The sequence below is a fragment of the Orcinus orca genome, chromosome 8 (genome assembly GCF_937001465.1).
Source record: "Orcinus orca chromosome 8, mOrcOrc1.1, whole genome shotgun sequence".
In the NCBI taxonomy this organism is placed as follows: Eukaryota; Metazoa; Chordata; class Mammalia; order Artiodactyla; family Delphinidae; genus Orcinus; species Orcinus orca.
This window is the reverse complement of record NC_064566.1, coordinates 30,411,023-30,428,095: the sequence shown is the minus strand read 5'-3', so window position 1 is coordinate 30,428,095 and position 17,073 is coordinate 30,411,023. Positions and strand designations below refer to the sequence as shown.

Here is a 17,073-nt window from a genome sequence, read left to right as displayed (position 1 = left end):
TTGAATCCTGCTACTTTGCTCCAGTAAGTAGTTAAGACATAAAGCAAACCCTGAGTCCCACCAAGGTTAAAAAGAGGGAGGGATACTGCCTCCAAGACCTTGGCACAATCATCAATGAATCTCAGGAAGAGCGCTTCTGATTGATGATTTAAAAAAAGAACTATAGGGCTTCCCTGGTGGCGCAGTGGTTGAGAGTCCGCCTGCCGATGCAGGGGACACGGGTAAGTGCCCCGGTCCGGGAGGATCCCACGTGCCGCGGAGCAGCTGGGCCCGTGAGCCATGGCCGCTGAGCCTGCGCGTCCGGAGCCTGTGCTCCGCAACGGGAGAGGCCACAACAGTGAGAGGCCCGCGTACCGCAAAAAAAATAAAAAAATAAAAGAACTATAAATAGCTTTAGCCATTGAAGAAACAAAGTTCTGAAAATTCTCTGGAGACAAATCCCAAGACCATACGGATTCACATGCATTCCAAAATTGTCTATCATTAAAAACAACTCAAATTCTACTAAAGATAACTTACAAGAAAAACAAAATTAATATACTTTTCAAGGAATTATTATTTTTAAATGTAGGCCCTGATACTAATTTAATCAGCTATCATTATCCCTGGAGAAGGGGGAGGGGGAACCCTTCATTTTTCATAAACACTGGAGCAATGTGCGAGAGAAATAGCACCCAAATAGGGGCCAGATGGAATATTGTTTCATCCTGGGCCTCAGTTTGCTCATCTGTAAAATGGGGGAGTTGAACTGATTGATTGGGGGTTTTCCTGGCCTGACATTATATACTTCTGTGATTCACTTTTTTTTTTTTTTGGTAGTTTTCATGGAGGGGCTCATCCTCCCTGATGAAGATATATGAGGTTCAATTGATGGAAAAGGCATGTTTCTGAAAAATTTACCACAACGCAAAATTTAAAGACTACTAGTTTGCCATTATAAAACTACTGAGTCACTCCCACTGGAGCACATTTGCCCTTAACGAATAAATTCACTCTTAAGAATACAACAAAACTTTTACTCACGTTGAAAAGTAAAATAATAATGAGTAAGCAGTGATTCTGTAAAACATCACACAATTTTGGTGTTCTTTAGTCATTCCAATAAAAGGAGAATGGACAACTATAATTTATTACTTTACAAAAGGAGGCACTCCATACTGTTTCCTCTTAAGTTTGGCACACCTGAATTCAGGTGAGTATCACAGCAACAGAAAAACTGACTGACTGCCTCACCAGAAAAGACACATGATTATGAGAGAATTTATATCACACTCTTCCCTGCATTCCAGTTTTTAAAAATGCGTACATCTATATAACTGTCTCATTTTTTCCCCCCTCAGAGTAACAAGACATAACAGGTAGCTTTGCTGTGAGCTATAAATGCAATTAGTGGGACTCCATATTTACAAACTAATAAGTGTTAAACACGTGGTGAGGTTTTGTTTCAAAACTTCAGGTTCAGAAACAACACTTGTTTCCAAATTGATCTGAATTTCACAGACTCAGAGTTCTATCTTTCTAGGTATTTTCCATCATATTTTCTAGGCCTCAGTTACAAAGCATTTGTGAATAAGGAAGAGAAAAAAGAAAATAAATAAAAGAAAGGGAGGGGGGACCTGGAAGATGTTATCTCCAGAGAAGCTCTGGAAACATGTAATTACAGAGTATAAGGTGGGTGGGTACTCATTTAAAATAATGAGGACTAATGGTGATAAACAACCTACAGACAGCCTTAAGAGTATATTCCAGACCTGACATCACCAATACTGGCAAGAGAGCTTGAGGCTGGAAAGGATGCTGGGGGGTGATGAGTTAACTGTAACCATTTACAAATGGAAGTCCTAAGCCAATAATTACAAATATATTGGGCTCATCTGCCTATAAATTACTAAAATACATAAGTAAAAAAGTGGTATATATAGAAAATTTTCAGCTAGAAGGTAACAGCTCTAGGTCAGTGCCTTGACATTCATTATGAGCAACACAATCTTGCCAGGAATATCTGTAATTAAACCCAGAGATCTACCATCCTGCGTTCCTACAACGAAAATAAGTGTACCATGGAAAACAAAATAATCTTACAAGGTCAGAGCACCACCAACTCATAAACACCTCTGAAGAGTAATTTCAAGAGAACTGACGGCTTTACTTGAAGCCAGCCCAGCATGGATGGAAGGGTGCAGGCTTGGGAGACCAAGGCTTACCTATCGATTCACCAGCACTAGCTCTGTGATCTTGGGCAAGCTGTTCACCTTTTCTGATTCCTAGCTTCTTCATTTGGATAAATGGAGGAAGTAGTAACTAAACCTTGTAGAATGCTGTGAAGAGCAGAAGATCAGATTCATCACATAAGAAGCTAGATAAATAACAGGTGTTATCTCATCATCCTCCGTATTCTAGCTGCTCCTGGAAGCTGTGTGAATCTGGTGGACAGAGAGCCAGCAGGCCAAGAATCTCACCGCCTTTGGTGGCCTTCCTTCCCAGAAAAGAAACCACTTTTACACAAGGGAAACACTAAATGGTGCAGAAGGTCTAGAACCTGGAGTCATTCCCAACTACAAAACTGGATTCTAAACTCCAGAACTCCAGGAGTCGAAGCTGTTAAGATAGAAGAGCTCTTTGAGATCAAGTACTTTGTTTTAAAAGAAAAAAGTTGAAGCCCAGTTGTTAACGGAGAAGGGAGGGAGGGAGGAAATTACATTCTTATAGGAAATTGTTAGAAGGACAGGAAAGACAAGAGTCATTTTCAGAAAGATCAGGAGGACGTCCAGCAGGGTAAGTGATGAAGCAGGGCACAGAACCTAGAGCTTTTGCTTAGTAGGGGGGAAATGCCTGAATGTATCTTTTCTATACATGCTGGTTCCCTAACAGATTTCTTTATAGTTGGGCCTTTCAACGTACACCAACTGGTACAGGGCACACGCCTGCATATCACACCCAATGCAATATTCCCCAATTTTTACAACAAAGATCAAAAATGCAAAAGCACATCACCCCACGAGGAAAATAAAGGTGAATGCTCCAACACCAGCAGTCACTGATTTCAAAATTAACAGTGAAATGGCGCAACTGTTTAATTCAAACTGCTAAATCTACCCAGTGTTTACACTCTCTTTTTTTTCCCTCATAAAATTCATTAATATTAAAGTATCTACAGAGTAGAGAGGAACATCATGTTTCAACAAGGTACCTTGTAAAATGCTCCCAAAGCGAGCCTAACCTGTTTGCTGATGGCCCAGCGTGTACCACCGTGGACTCTGCCACCACATGCTTGCTGGTCTGGGCCTTTTGCCATGGAATTATTTAATTTTAATATACTGTTATTGACCCACGTTATCTAACTTTGAATAAGCCTTCCTATTTGTGTTAGATAAAACTACACTGCTGCTGCCATAATGTTAATAGTAAGTCAAATATTACCCAGCAGTCTGAGAAGTTGATAAATTATGTTTAATAAATTACAAACAGGTTCTAGAGAAAACATCATTCTCTAATATATTCTCCAGAAAGTGGTGGTGATGTCCTTAGACTCAACAGACACATGCTGATAATGATTAAGAACTAATACTATTCCAATGACTTTTCTAGGGTCTTGTCATCCACCAAAAATTTTCAGGCCGCTCTCCAATTAACAGATGTCTACTGTCTGAACAAAAACAAAAAACTAAAACTAAATTTGAAAAATAGCCTGGGTAGAACACATTGGAAGGGAATGTCTCTCTCACGCACAAGTAGTATAGATAACACATACACCACCAAAGTTCTAGACAAAGCTTATATAGAGTTTAATTTCTTTTCTGACAGGATTCCATATCTTTGGGCAAGTGATCTCTTTTGCTCCCTACTTTTATAATAACAAGGCAACCTACGTTCACTGTTTTTAAAGAATTGAAATACAGGGAGAAGCATCCACAATATCAATACCCAGAAATAACCACTGTCCTATTTCATGGGTGTCATTCCAGGTTCTTTTTCTCTGGATGGTATGTATTTTTGCCAACATGAAATGCTATTGTTCTGAACATAGGTATCTCTTGATGCCTAAGACTCTTCATTTGCAAAATGGAAAAAAAAATTCTCTGAAAATATATTTTAATGAAAGCATAAGTACTTAATATATCTCAATGCTATTTTGGGCAGGCCATACATCATGGGAGGGGAACTTCACACCTGGAAATCACCGTGCCAAAAGGAAAAGAGGTTAGTTAAGTCTCTTTTCCAGAGACAAGGAGATATACTGTCACCCATTTAACAAATATGTACAAAGCACCCAATTATCCACATGGGTGCAAGGCACTGTGCTAGGATGGTGAAGCTTTTATATCAAAAGATATATTCACAGTTCTCTTTTTTACTCTTTTAATTAAAATCCATCACTCCACTCTATTCTTAACTTATTACTGCTTGAGACATTGTTGCAATATGTAATTAAGTTTAACCTTTCTAAAATGCATTCTTGCATTGTGGAAGCAATAAGAACAGCTACATATGTGTAAAGATACTGCTCTTTAGTTACACTGCAGAAATGGGGCCAAAATGGTGTGGATGCCATTTTAATCAGCTTTTGCTCTAGAGATATTTTTCTGACCTTAACGTGTTTTTGCACTGCTAGAATCCAACTAGATGGCATGATGGACACCCTTCTGATGCCATGTGAAATATCTCTACTCTTATTTTAGGCAGCAGGATAAATTGGCTCCGTACTATCTGGCATCTTCCCTGGTGTTTCAAGCACAAAGGCTCAGTGCTTCCCAGCGGACAGATCTAACACTTGATTCTCCAAGCCTTGCAATCCTTAAGAGGAGAACCGCTACAACAACCATACTGTCACTTAATAGATAAATGTTAATCACTGCCAAGAAAAGTTACCAAGTTGTAAAGTCATTATCTGTTTAAGGTATTTGAATGTCCTAGTATATAGTCTTCAAATCTTAAAAAATAATAAAAATACAGTAAAAAGTTTTGGCTACAGGAGATATAGAGAAGAATGTTTAATTCATTTTATGATCTTCTACTTTCATGGATTAAAACCCCTGTTTTAGAACCTTTTAGCATTCTTCCACTAAAGACTTCCAAAGCTCTATTGACACTGTTATGAGAATGAAAAAATACAAAACAAACTGGAAAAAAACATTCACAAAACACTATGGGATAAAAGATTTGTATCTATAACACAGAAAGAACACTCAAAACTCAGTAAGAAAATAAACCTGATTTTTAAATGGACAAAAATATTTGAATAGGCGCTTCACCCAAGAAGATCACACAAATGGCAAAAAGCACATAAAAAGATGTTCAACATTAGTCATTAGGGAAATGCAAATCAAATCACAAGGAGATAGCACTCAGCTATCAGAATGGCTAAAAAAAAAAACCTGACAATAACAAGTGCTAGTGAGGATACAGAAGAACGGGAACTCTCATACACTGCTAGCGGTACAACCATTCTGGAAAACAGTCTGGCAGTTTCTTATAAAATTAAACATATACTTATGACTATGACCCAGCAATGCTAAGTATAAATGGATGGGTTAGGAGAAAGGTCGGCTACAAAGGGAAAGTTTGGCCCACAGGAAATGCTCTGTATATCTTGATTTTGACTGGTGGTTACATGATTGTATACCTTTATCAAAACTCTTAGAACTGTATACTAAAAGTATGTATTTTACTGTACATATCAATAAGTTAAACATCAATTCTTGTGTTGGCCTTTTATAAATAAGTATATATATGATACTACCTCTTCACATTTCTCCCACAGGAAAAAATAATTCATCCTGTGGCTAGAAATCCTCTTTTCCAGGACTTGCCCAAAACCAAATAACGTGATGCACAGCACTGGCTTGGCTTCAGAGTCAGGAAACCTGCAGGGTTTTTGCGTTTTGTTTTGTTGCCTTTTTTGTTGTTTTTTGCTCGTTTTTCCAGCCTCTGCTATCCACTTGCAGGACACTGGGCCAAGCCTCTTCGTTCTCTCTTTACTGAGCACCTATTAGGTTTGCAACTGACTGTATGCTCGGTCCCAGGTAGATAAAGACAAAGAAGACAGAGTGTTTATCCTAAGGGCGCTCTGCAATAACAAAGCAGTAAGTACTGTGATCCGCGTGGCAGAGTGAGGGAAGATGGTCAACCTAACGTGGGACCAGAGAGAGACTTCCAAAGGCAGGGCGGTGGTACCAAGTTGGAAAGGGCAGATATTACTTTATAGAGAGCTGCTATTTCAATCTCTGGTCTCACTCGTTATGTCGGCACTATTTCCCAACAGAGATGCAATTGGCTTTTGTGCAGGACAGTTCTTCGTTATGCAAGACAGTCTTGTCTTGCCTAGCTCACTATTAGGTGCTTGGTATCCCTGGTGCCCTGGTGCACTAATTAGTGCAACCAAAAACATTCCCCAAACGCTTCCAACCTTCCCGCAGGAAGCTGGCAGCACAGAGAGGGATGTGAAATCTATTCAGTGGGTGACAAACGGCATCTTATAAAAAGAAATATAAGGAATGGTTAATATCAAAGTTAAGCACATCACACAGAAAAAGAATAAATATTGTTTCATGACAATTATTTACATTTCATATATATATATTGGGTCATGATGTAAAACATAGTCATCACTGGATTCATAGGAAAAAAAAAAATTGAAAGCCTCTGAATCAGATAACTTGTTTGTTTGGGTAGAGGGTGCCTTCCAGGCAGTGGGAATATCATGTTAAATGAGATAAAACCAGAGTGGTCAAGGAGATAAAACTACACAGGAATTGGAGTATTCTAAGCACAATGGATATAACTGGCAAGAGAAGCTACCAAGGCAAGCAGAAAGTATGTCCCCAAAGGCCTTTGTGTATGACCTCTAGAAATCATAACTTTATTCTAAAAGCATGGAAAGCTGCCAGAGGAAGTTTAAGCATGTCACGTTTGCTGCAGAAAGATCATTTTAGCAGCCATCTACTGCCATGGGATGAAAGGAAAGGAAGTTATTAGGAAGAACAAATCCCAGCTCCTCCGGAACTCAACCTCCTCTACTGAAAAATATTCTGAACTTGCTAACTTCGAAGGTCCTTCCCAAATCTATCATTATGGCTCCTACTTTGGCATTCCTGCTCCTGCATATTTCGTGCATAATTAGTAGAAAATAAGAAACCCTGCGATTCACTTTTTTCCTATACGTGCAGGCACATTTGCTTGTGTTAGCAAGTGTGTGAGTGAGGACTTAAACATACCCCCTTCAGAATTACAAGGGTTCAGCAATTAAGAAAGATGCATGACTTCATTTCCAAAGGTAATATTTTATGCTGTAATTGTTTATGGTCTCAGTGAAGCAATACAGCCTAGGAGACACTGAAGGTTGTGTTCTTCAAGGAGATGTTAACCCAACAAGGTAGAAAAGAGAGAGAGCAAAACACCAATGTGTAAACCTCACACCCCCACGAAAGGCAGGTGTCACTTAAATTACACATCCTCAAAAGGGTAACTTAAAAAATAAAGCTAGGGCTTCCCTGCTGGCGCAGTGGTTGAGAGTCCGCCTGCCGATGCAGGGGACACGGGTTTGTGCCCTGGTCTGGGAAGGTCCCACATGCCGTGGAGCGGCTGGGCCCATGAGCCACGGCCACTGAGCCTGCGCGTCCGGAGCCTGTACTCCACAACGGGAGAGGCCACAACAGTGAGAGGCCCGCGTACTGCAAAAAATAAATAAATAAATAAATAAATAAAGCTAGTTAGGCTAATTCAATAGTATTTTCTAATACTGAAAGAAGTTCCACTTGTTTTCGGGGCTTTTTTGTTTTTTGTCTTTTTAAACAGAGCCTGTTTTCAAGTGTGAGATGTGTTCTAAAGAGGAAAATATAAAATACTCTAAATCCGGAGCACTGTTTACTAAATGGCAAAGAACAATGAATACCAAAGACAAAAAGAACATTCCTTTCTATAGTTTGATCGAGGACCCCTAGCATCTGGCATCACATGGAACAGACAAGGGTTAAATGATAATATTCCTTGTTTTCTCGCTACTGAACGGGTGTTCTCAGGCATTCTTTGGGTGTTAACAGCTGTTCTGGTAACCCTAACGATGACAAAACAGTGCTCATTACCAGCCAAGACACACAGACAGAATGCAATTTCAATAGTCCATTTAACATCAACAAGAAGGATTGTAAGGATTGTCGTCTGGGCTGATTGGAAACACTCAGTTACTTCATCCTAGCAGACAAAATGCACTATTCACAAAGAAATCAATCCCACAGCATTTATTATGGTAAATATTCTAATTAACTAAACGGTTGATGTTTTATTATAGCTACACTTATTAACACCACTGATAGGAAAACATTACGTCATGGTCCTTGCCTTCAAACATGCACACCCACCCACAAAAACTGCTGTTCAGACGCTCATTTTTTTAAACTTCAGCTCACAACCAATTAATGGGCAGTGAAATCATTTTAATGGGTCATAGCCAACTTTTTTTTTCAATTGAAATAAGAAGGAACAGAGAATAAAATAGAAAAATATCAGAATACATCAAATGTAATAAAGGTAAGTATTGTCTCACGAAATTTTGTTCCTGCACTCGTGGGCTTCTGTCTTCCTGATGGCAAAGTCGCAAGTTCATATATATCGTCTAGTTTTAAGTTCATATATATTGTCTGTGTAATATAGCAAGATCCATGAGTTCAAGGACTTGGGTATTCAAGCCAAATCTTTTTATTCCTCCTGCCAAATGGATTCAAAACTCCAGCTGCTTCCCCAGCACCACCAGGTTGGCAGAATGGATTTAGTAACCTTTAAAGTACTTCCTTCAAGTACACCCCAGTACTTTCATATTTTAGTGACATTGGTTTTCTAAAACTGACAGTAGCAATATGAGAGAATGTCACAGTGAGCTACCCTGAACTTTCTTTATTAAAAAGAGAGAGAGAGAGGGAGGGAGGGAGGGAGAGGAAGAGACATACAGGCACACATTTAAAAGACTTTATTACAGTATTACTTTTCAACTGTTTCAACAGAACTGTGGATAAATCAGCTGAGTTAGCTAAATTTCTACTTGGCTACCCTGGGCTCTATCGAGATTTCTAGAAATATATGATAACAGCATGACAAATTTCCACTTACATAAAATGCATAAAATGTTTATAAATAACCTGACAAAACCATCCTTCAATAATGTAGTGATTTGAAGGTTAAAAACAAAAAAGACCCCCCCACCAAAAAATCTACACTCCAGTAAATCCTTTCTAATGCCCCAAATCCAAAAGAGGCCTCCCAATAAACACTGTTTGCACATCCAATAATCATCCCAGGCAAGAGGAGCTTCAATTTCCAAGACACTGAGGCACTGACCTCATTATGTTGAGGCAAGAGGAAAATTCCAAATGATGAGGCAGTCTATACCCTGAAGACCAGCTGCCAACCGTCAAGGCCTGAACCCAGGGGCAGACTCTGGGGTTTCACCATCCCTGTAATGCAGGCTTTGTGGGGCGATTGCTTCCCTTCAAGCCAGGAGGCATGCAATACACACACACCACACACACCTTCCCCCTTCTCCGCTCTGGTGGCCATTTTTTAAAAGGCTTGTAAAGTGTATTCTATCCATAGAGGAATGACTCAAAATTGTAACTGGGATGACAATCATTTCTGTTGACTATTAGACAACAGACATTGATAATGCCAGTTGATAAAAAGTCATTCAAGATATTCCCTTGGGAATGACTTACAACTCATTAAAGTCAATATAGAAGCAGCTAGGCAATCAAATCTGAGTTGATCCTGGATCTTTGGGAGCAAAGATTCTCAAGTCTGGTTTTCTCATACTTCTGGACAGCTCTATTTGTGATAAGTCTTCACGTTCTAAGAAGTTCAGGTCACAAAGCACTTCACTTTCCTTTTTAACTTTTGCAATCATTATGGGTCATATGGTCCTTTGTTTTTTACCCTGGACAGAAAACAATAGGCTACCCTGAAATCTGTTTAATAAAAAGAAAGAGAGAGACACACATACACACTAGGAACTCCAAAACACAATACTCTGTAATGACCTATATGGGAAAATGACTATATGGGAAAAGAATCTAAAAAAGAGTAGATACATGTATACATATAGCTGGTTCAGTTTGTTACACACCTGAAACTCACACAACATTGTAAATCAACTATACTCCAATAAAAAATTTAAAAATAAAGGCACAATGGATAGTTAAAAAAAAAAAGTTATTGCTTTAGAATGTCCATCCAGGAAAACCTCTCAATTCCTCAGCTGACTTGATGTTTTGTTGAAGCAGTTTTGTTATTAAATTGGAAGCCAAGAAGAAATAATGTCTTAGAAAATAAATTCCTATAAGGAGGAGGATCTTTAATCCCCCCAACCTCCAGTGAAACCAGGTACACACTTCCGATCCATTTGTGCATGGGTGCATGCACGCGCACACACACACACACACACACACACACACACACACACACACACACTCTCCCTCTCTCCCCCCCACCTGCCCCATAAAGAGCTTAACCACAATTAAAGAATGTTGCAGATTAGGAGGCCAATTCAGATACCAATAAGGAGGATGACAACTCACTCCAGTCTGCCTTGGACAATCCCAGTTTACATCTATTGTCTCAGCATAATTATTATTATTATTTTTGTGTGTGTGTGTGTGTGTGTGGCCTCTCCCGTTGCGGAGCACAGGCTCCGGACGCGCAGGCTCAGCGGCCATGGCTCACGGGCCCAGCCGCTCCGCAGCACGTGGGATCCGCCCGGACCGGAGCACGAACCCGCGCCCCCCGCACCAGCAGGCGGACTCTCAACCACTGCGCCACCAGGGAAGCCCTCAACATAATTATTAATAGTCCTCCTTTTCACTTTCAAAGGGGTGGTCATTTGGATGATAAATTAAATCATCAACCCACTAACAGCTATAGATATGACTGAATAGTGTTGAAGGAGGTATGATGGGAAGAAGTGGAAATCTTGGTTTGGATTACCTTGGGGAGGGCTTAAATAAAAGGCTAATTCCTCATCCGTATAATATTATGATGATAATAATAATATGGAAAACATCTTATGAGCATCTGTAGTGTTTGTAAATATCACTTTGATCAATTTCCTGCTCCTCCACCTACACCTTCTGTTCCGTTAGGGCAGGGTCTATGTTTTGCTCACGAATGTACCCCAAGCCTCTAGCTCAATGTGTGGCCACAGTTTAATGAATGACATGCCAGACACTACATTAAATGCTTTAACAGTCATGTAACAAGTACTTACTTAGCATTTCCCAAAAAAGAGAAATGTTTAAAAAGGCTTAATTTCCCAACCATCTAAAGATAGTCAAAGGCCTGGCTGCAGGAGAAAAGAAAGGAGAGGCATATAAAATATCTTCATCTTGACAACTGACACCTGATCTGCGTCTGGGACAGACATGAAGAACACATTGTTTATGGACAGCAAAGGGCATTAATGACAGATTTCCTCCCAAAGTCTACTGCTATAACAGAGTAATAACCTTACATGCAAACACATTTGGGAAAAAGCAAGAAAGAGAGCAAAGCTTTCATTTCAATACAAGTTCCTGGATTTAAAAATAGCTTGGGAGGAATGATGTAAAATTGGATTTCAGTAAAACTAATTTTTCTTCCTCAAAAATTCAAACTACAGGCTTTGTCCTATAAATAGCATCTCAAAGAACCACTGAGCTAGAAAGCAGAGTGATTAAAAGTTTCTCCCAGAAGCCTGACCAAGAGCCCTGGGTTTGAACACAGCTCTGCTCGCTCACTGGCTGTATAACCCTGTTATAATCATCCTGTTATAACCCTGTATAACCCTTAATTTCTCTGTGCCTCAGTTTCTTCAAGCGTAAATGGGGATAACACTTCTGACTTCAGAACATCGCTGTGAGGATTAGAGGATGTAACCTCCAGCCAGTGCCCAGCACAGTTACCTAGCCCACAGCAAACACTCAAAGTCAACTATTATTATTTTTATTATTATCATCATCCCCCATCACCATCTAATCTAATCATCTCATTTTAATAATGAGGCAAGAGGCCCAGAGGGGTTAAATATTTAATTAATCAAAGAACCAAGATCAGAATCAAAACGATAAATCCCAGTTCAGGGTTCTTTCTACTACCTTAAACTAGAGCACGTGGCAGTAATATTTTAGCAGTATGCTTTGGGACTGGGGAAAATAACTTCCCCAGAAACAACGTGTTCAATGGTGCTTAGATTCTGAAGTTAATGGGTAAGAGCTGGCTGAGCCCCTCAACTGTAGCTCAGCTAATGAACAAGTACTACAACCAAAACACGGAAAGAAACAAACCAATGCTACCTGTGCTTAACTCAGTAAATGCATGAAAAGTCTCTTTTTACTCATTAAGGATGTTGGTCCTTGAAGAAGTCGTATGTTTAAAATGAGGCCAAACCGTAAAATGGAATTCTGGACACCTTTAAAAGGTGTTGATGGGGCTTCCCTGGTGGCGCAGCGGTTAAGAGTCCACCTGCCGATGCAGGGGACGTGGGTTTGTGCCCCGGTCCGGGAAGATCCCACATGCCGCGGAGCGTCTGGGCCCATGAGCCATGGCCGCTGAGCCTGTGCGTCCGGAGCCTGTGCTCCGCAGCGGGAGAGGCCACAACAGTGAGAGGCCCGCGTACTGCAAAAAAAAAAAAAAAAAAAAGGTGTTGATGTATTGATGGATTAATATGTTCAGTTTTATGTAAAGAACTCACAGCTTTTTTTGTTGTTCAACATATCCTTATTGGCTTGATGATTAAAACATTCCCTCTGATCTTAGGGGGCGGGAAAAAAGAAGCTGTATGCAAACCAGGTAAAAAGGTAGAAGGTAGGGCCTCTGATGCTAAAGGAACAGCATGTGTGAAGGACAGCAAGTAGGCTGGTCTGGCTGGGATGTGGAGTTCACAGGTCAGGGGCAAACCCAGAAGGATAACATGGGCTCAGATTACAGAGCACACTGAATGTCCGTATAATAAAGAACTTGAGGACAGAAACCAGGAGCTATGGAAAATTTTTTAAGGAACATAAAGAAGGCTGCTTTACAAAGAAATTCTGGTGGATGGGCACGACGTTTACCTTCTCTACACCTTTACGACTACCTTGATTGAAATGACACACTGGCACTCTGCTACTGGCCCACGCTGAATGAGGTCAGAAGCAGCAGCGCCACGAAACGGATTGCTATGGATACTGTAAGAATGAGATGAGGTTATGATTCATGAAGCCACACAGTGTTCCCTTCAGCAGAGCCCTTGGGAAAAACTTCTCTCTGACCTCAGTTCCAAGAAGAGCTGTGTTTCTCCTGCACAGTGTGTCCTTTTTATCTTATAGACAATGTGGAATCACAGAAGTGGATTCTCTCTCCCTCTTCCCATCAGCTACTAAGATTTTCTGAGCCAAAATTGTAACCCCCTCTTTCACAAATGTATATACATTAGATGGGCAGCTTCAGGAATTCCTGTCTTCAGTTGATCTTCTCTGGTCCTAATCTGGGGGTAGAGGATGGTCCCAGTCTTCTAGCCAGTTATTTTGTATTTTATCTTAAGCATTTTGGTGAAAGCTATCTTGAATTCTTTTCTGAATAAGGAGGATCAGACCAGTCCTTTTTGAGCACTCTCTATGTGCCTGGCGCTCAGAAGCCAACAAATGCACAAGCCCATTTGGGTGGTTTTATAAAAGGGTGATCCTGGAAGCGAGAAGGTTGAGAGGGAGAGATACAACAGCGCAACGGCCAGAGAGGAAAAGGAAGAAAAGAGCCCCCTCAGAGGCAGAACCAGCAGAACGTAGTGATTAGAGGCTGGGGAAAAGGTAAAGTTGAACCTCGAAGATGACACCGTGGTTTTTTGCCCACAGATCTGGGAGGGGGATGCTGCCATCAGTTAGGGACATGACAGGAGGGCAGAGTGTGTTGGCTCTGTCAGGTCATGAGTTGTTATGTGTTGGATGGTAAAAAATGCCAGCCCAGAATTGAGGCACAATGTCAGGGAGGGGTAAAGTCACGGGAGAATGAAAACTCCAGAGTGGGTGGCATCGCCCAGAGAGGACATGCAGAAATAGAAAGAAAATGGCTGAGAAACAAAGGTTTAGAAATAACTCAATTGGAGGAACAGAAAGAGGAAGGGAATGATCAGGAAAGGGAGGGAAGAATCTGAAGGAAAAGCTTCTAAGAGATCAAGTAAATACACTGTCCAATGCCACCACGTAATCAGGAAATAGATTAGCCACAGGATTTGGTAATTAGATCACTTGTCAATAGGCTTATCAGAGCATGAATCTCATAAACACTAACCATGACTAGAATTTCTTCTTTCTTATTTTGGCTCTGGGAATAGAACAAAGAAAGGGAGAGAATTTCCTGAGGTAACTGGGCAAGATTTAAAAGAGAAAAGGAAAAGAAACACAAGGTTTAAAGAGGATGTGTGTAAACATGTGAGAAAGAGACCGCCTGAGGTGGAACTGACTGGGCTAGGATGCTGATAGATGAGGAAAGGGGACCTACAATGTGACTATTCCCCCTGCTGGGAAGGAAGGGGTGGGAGGGTGGGCTCCCTCAAGAGCAGGTGGGGCTCCTGGCTGACCACACCTCCCAAGGGTGCGGCGGTGCAGACAGAACCCCAGGTGTCTGTGACTACTTGGCGTCCATTCCTTCATTCTCGAAGTCCAGGAGCACTGATTCCAGCCTCACTCTCACACTGAATGTATTCCTTTCACTCCTACAGCACATCACAACTACATTTTTTTCCCCTAATGTGTTTTCCCAGCTCTTTCTCAGCTACAGTAATTAATTCAAATACACCACCACTTAAGTGCCAATCAAAGCTCCATTGAGATCTAAGAAGAACAATGGTGTGCTTATATGCAGTCTATTAATTTAAATTACCAGCTGAGTCACTACATGCCAACAATTAAGCAATGACACACACACAGAGTATACTCTCCATGAATATACTAAACCAGAGATTTCAGAGAATGAGTTGCCTGGATGGCCAAATTTTCCAGATAACTGAGTGAAGGTTTGCCCCTGGGGGCAGCGGGCCGGGCGGGGGTGGGGTGGGGTGGGGCGGGGCAGGGTACCAGCATCCAAATAACTTTTTTTTTAACTTATTATTTATTATCTCCTTAGAACTCTATTCACTCTCCAACAAGGCCCTACCTGACCTGTCCCTGGGTTCCTCCCCAACCTCATCCCAAACCATTCATTCCCCTACCCCCAGCTCACCCAAGCTCCTTTCTGTTTACCACTCTGAGGCGTTTCCCCAGCTCCCCTCAGGGCAGGTTCACGCTCACCTTCTGGTTTCATCTCAAATGTCAACCCTTAGCCCCATGACAGTGGCTTCCAGTTTACTCCCTCACCATCCAGTTTATTTCCTCTTTCTAGCTCTCATCATTCAAATTATCTTATTTGTTACCTTTTCATTTTTTTAACTAATTAATTTTTGTTTTTAAATTTTTGGCTGCATTGGGCCTTCGTTTCTAGCATCATCCGGGAATCTGATAGAGAGGTACAGTCTTGGGTTCTACTCCAGACCTACTAATCAGACACTCTAGGGGTGTTAACAAGCTCTCTGGATGATTTTGATGCACGTGCAAATGTGAGAGCCACTGCAGTACCTTATATTATGCTGCTTCCTTAAGTATTCATGGTCTTCCCCACCAGAAAAGAACATTTACAAGGGCAAAGATCTAGTCTGTCCTGTTCACCACCAATCTTCTAACTCCTAGTCCACGACCTAACACACTGTAGTTATTTTAGGAGACGAGGCATCTCATCCACGATGAAACTGCGGGTTACTGAACTAAAACTACTCAAACGTTTTGAATGTTTAAACGCCTATCGTTATTCAATACCCCGAAGACACCGCTAAACTCAGGTACCTTTTTCTTCTGCTTTTCTTACTTCTTGACACTTAGGTCACTATATATCCCCCCATATTTCTTAGCACTCAGGATAGAATGATTATCTCTTTGTAGAGCTGACAAAACCACGGCAAGGTGACCAATCCTTAGAGCACTCCGGCCACACTGTAGAATCACATCTGTCTCAGGAGGTCAAACACAATTGCTAAACACTGGCTTTGCAGCAAGGCTGCCTCGGTTCAAATCCAGGCTCCACCACGTATTAGCTGTATGAACTTCAACAAATTGGTCTGTGCTTCAGCTTCCTCATCTAAAAAATAATGAATAGGGGCTTCCCTGGTGGTGCAGTGGTTAAGAATCCGCCTGCCAATGCAGGGGACACGGGTTCGAGCCCTGGTCTGGGAAGATCCCACATGCCGCGGAGCAACTAAGCTCGTGCACCACAACTACTGAGCCTGAGCTCTAGAGCCCTCGAGCCACAACTACTGAGCCCGAGTGCCACAACTACTGAGCCTGCGTGCCACAACTACTGAAGCCCAAGTGCCTAGAGCCCGTGCTCCGCAGCAAGAGAAGCCACAGCAATGAGAAGCTGCACACTGCAACGAAGAGGAGCCCCCACTCGCCACAACTAGAGAAAGCCGGCGTGCAGCAACGAAGACCTAACACAGCCCAAAATAAATAATAAATAAATAAATTTATATTAAAAAAAATAATGAATAATGGCACCTACCTCAGAAGGTTGCTGGGAGAAGTAAATAAGGTAACACATGTAGATTGCTGAGATCACTCCCGTCACACAGGAAGTACTCCATACACACTGGCTATTAGACATCACACCCTGCTGGTTACTAGCCCTCAGACTTCGGGTAAATTCTTGGCCATGGTAGTTCAGGACCAAAATAGGGGTCTCTATAGCAGAGCACTGCCATTCTCTAGTAGGCAAACAATTAAAAAAACATTCCACATACCAGGAGCACCGATCCTACTTCAGATGGGCTACCTTTACAGTTCCCTGAATACCTCTCCCACACAGACTCTTCCTCCATACTCTCTCTCCCCAACCCCCATTTTTGACCTTGTGTTCAAAGTGCTCAGAAACAAAACAAGTACAGCCATCCCTTGGTACCCTCCGGGATTGGTTCCAGGACCTGTGGTGGATACCTAAATCCTCGGATGCTCAAGTCCCAGAGTCAGGCCCCTCTGCATCCGCAGATTCAACCAA

At 41.4% G+C, this 17,073-nt stretch overlaps 1 protein-coding gene across 5 annotated transcripts in view; it reads right to left on the bottom strand.

Annotated features, from left to right (window-relative positions):
• The window catches only part of LGR4 (leucine rich repeat containing G protein-coupled receptor 4), a 111,189-nt gene that overhangs the window by 47,343 nt on the left and 46,773 nt on the right, over positions 1 to 17,073 (bottom strand). Inside the window, exon 1 of one of the 5 annotated variants that reach the window (XM_033409678.2) lies at positions 2,205 to 2,222. The exons of the other annotated variants lie outside the window; for them this stretch is intronic. The gene's annotated coding sequence lies outside the window, so the exon portion shown is untranslated. Of the gene's footprint in view, positions 1 to 2,204; positions 2,223 to 17,073 lie in introns of those variants that run through there. 5 annotated transcript variants of the gene reach the window in all.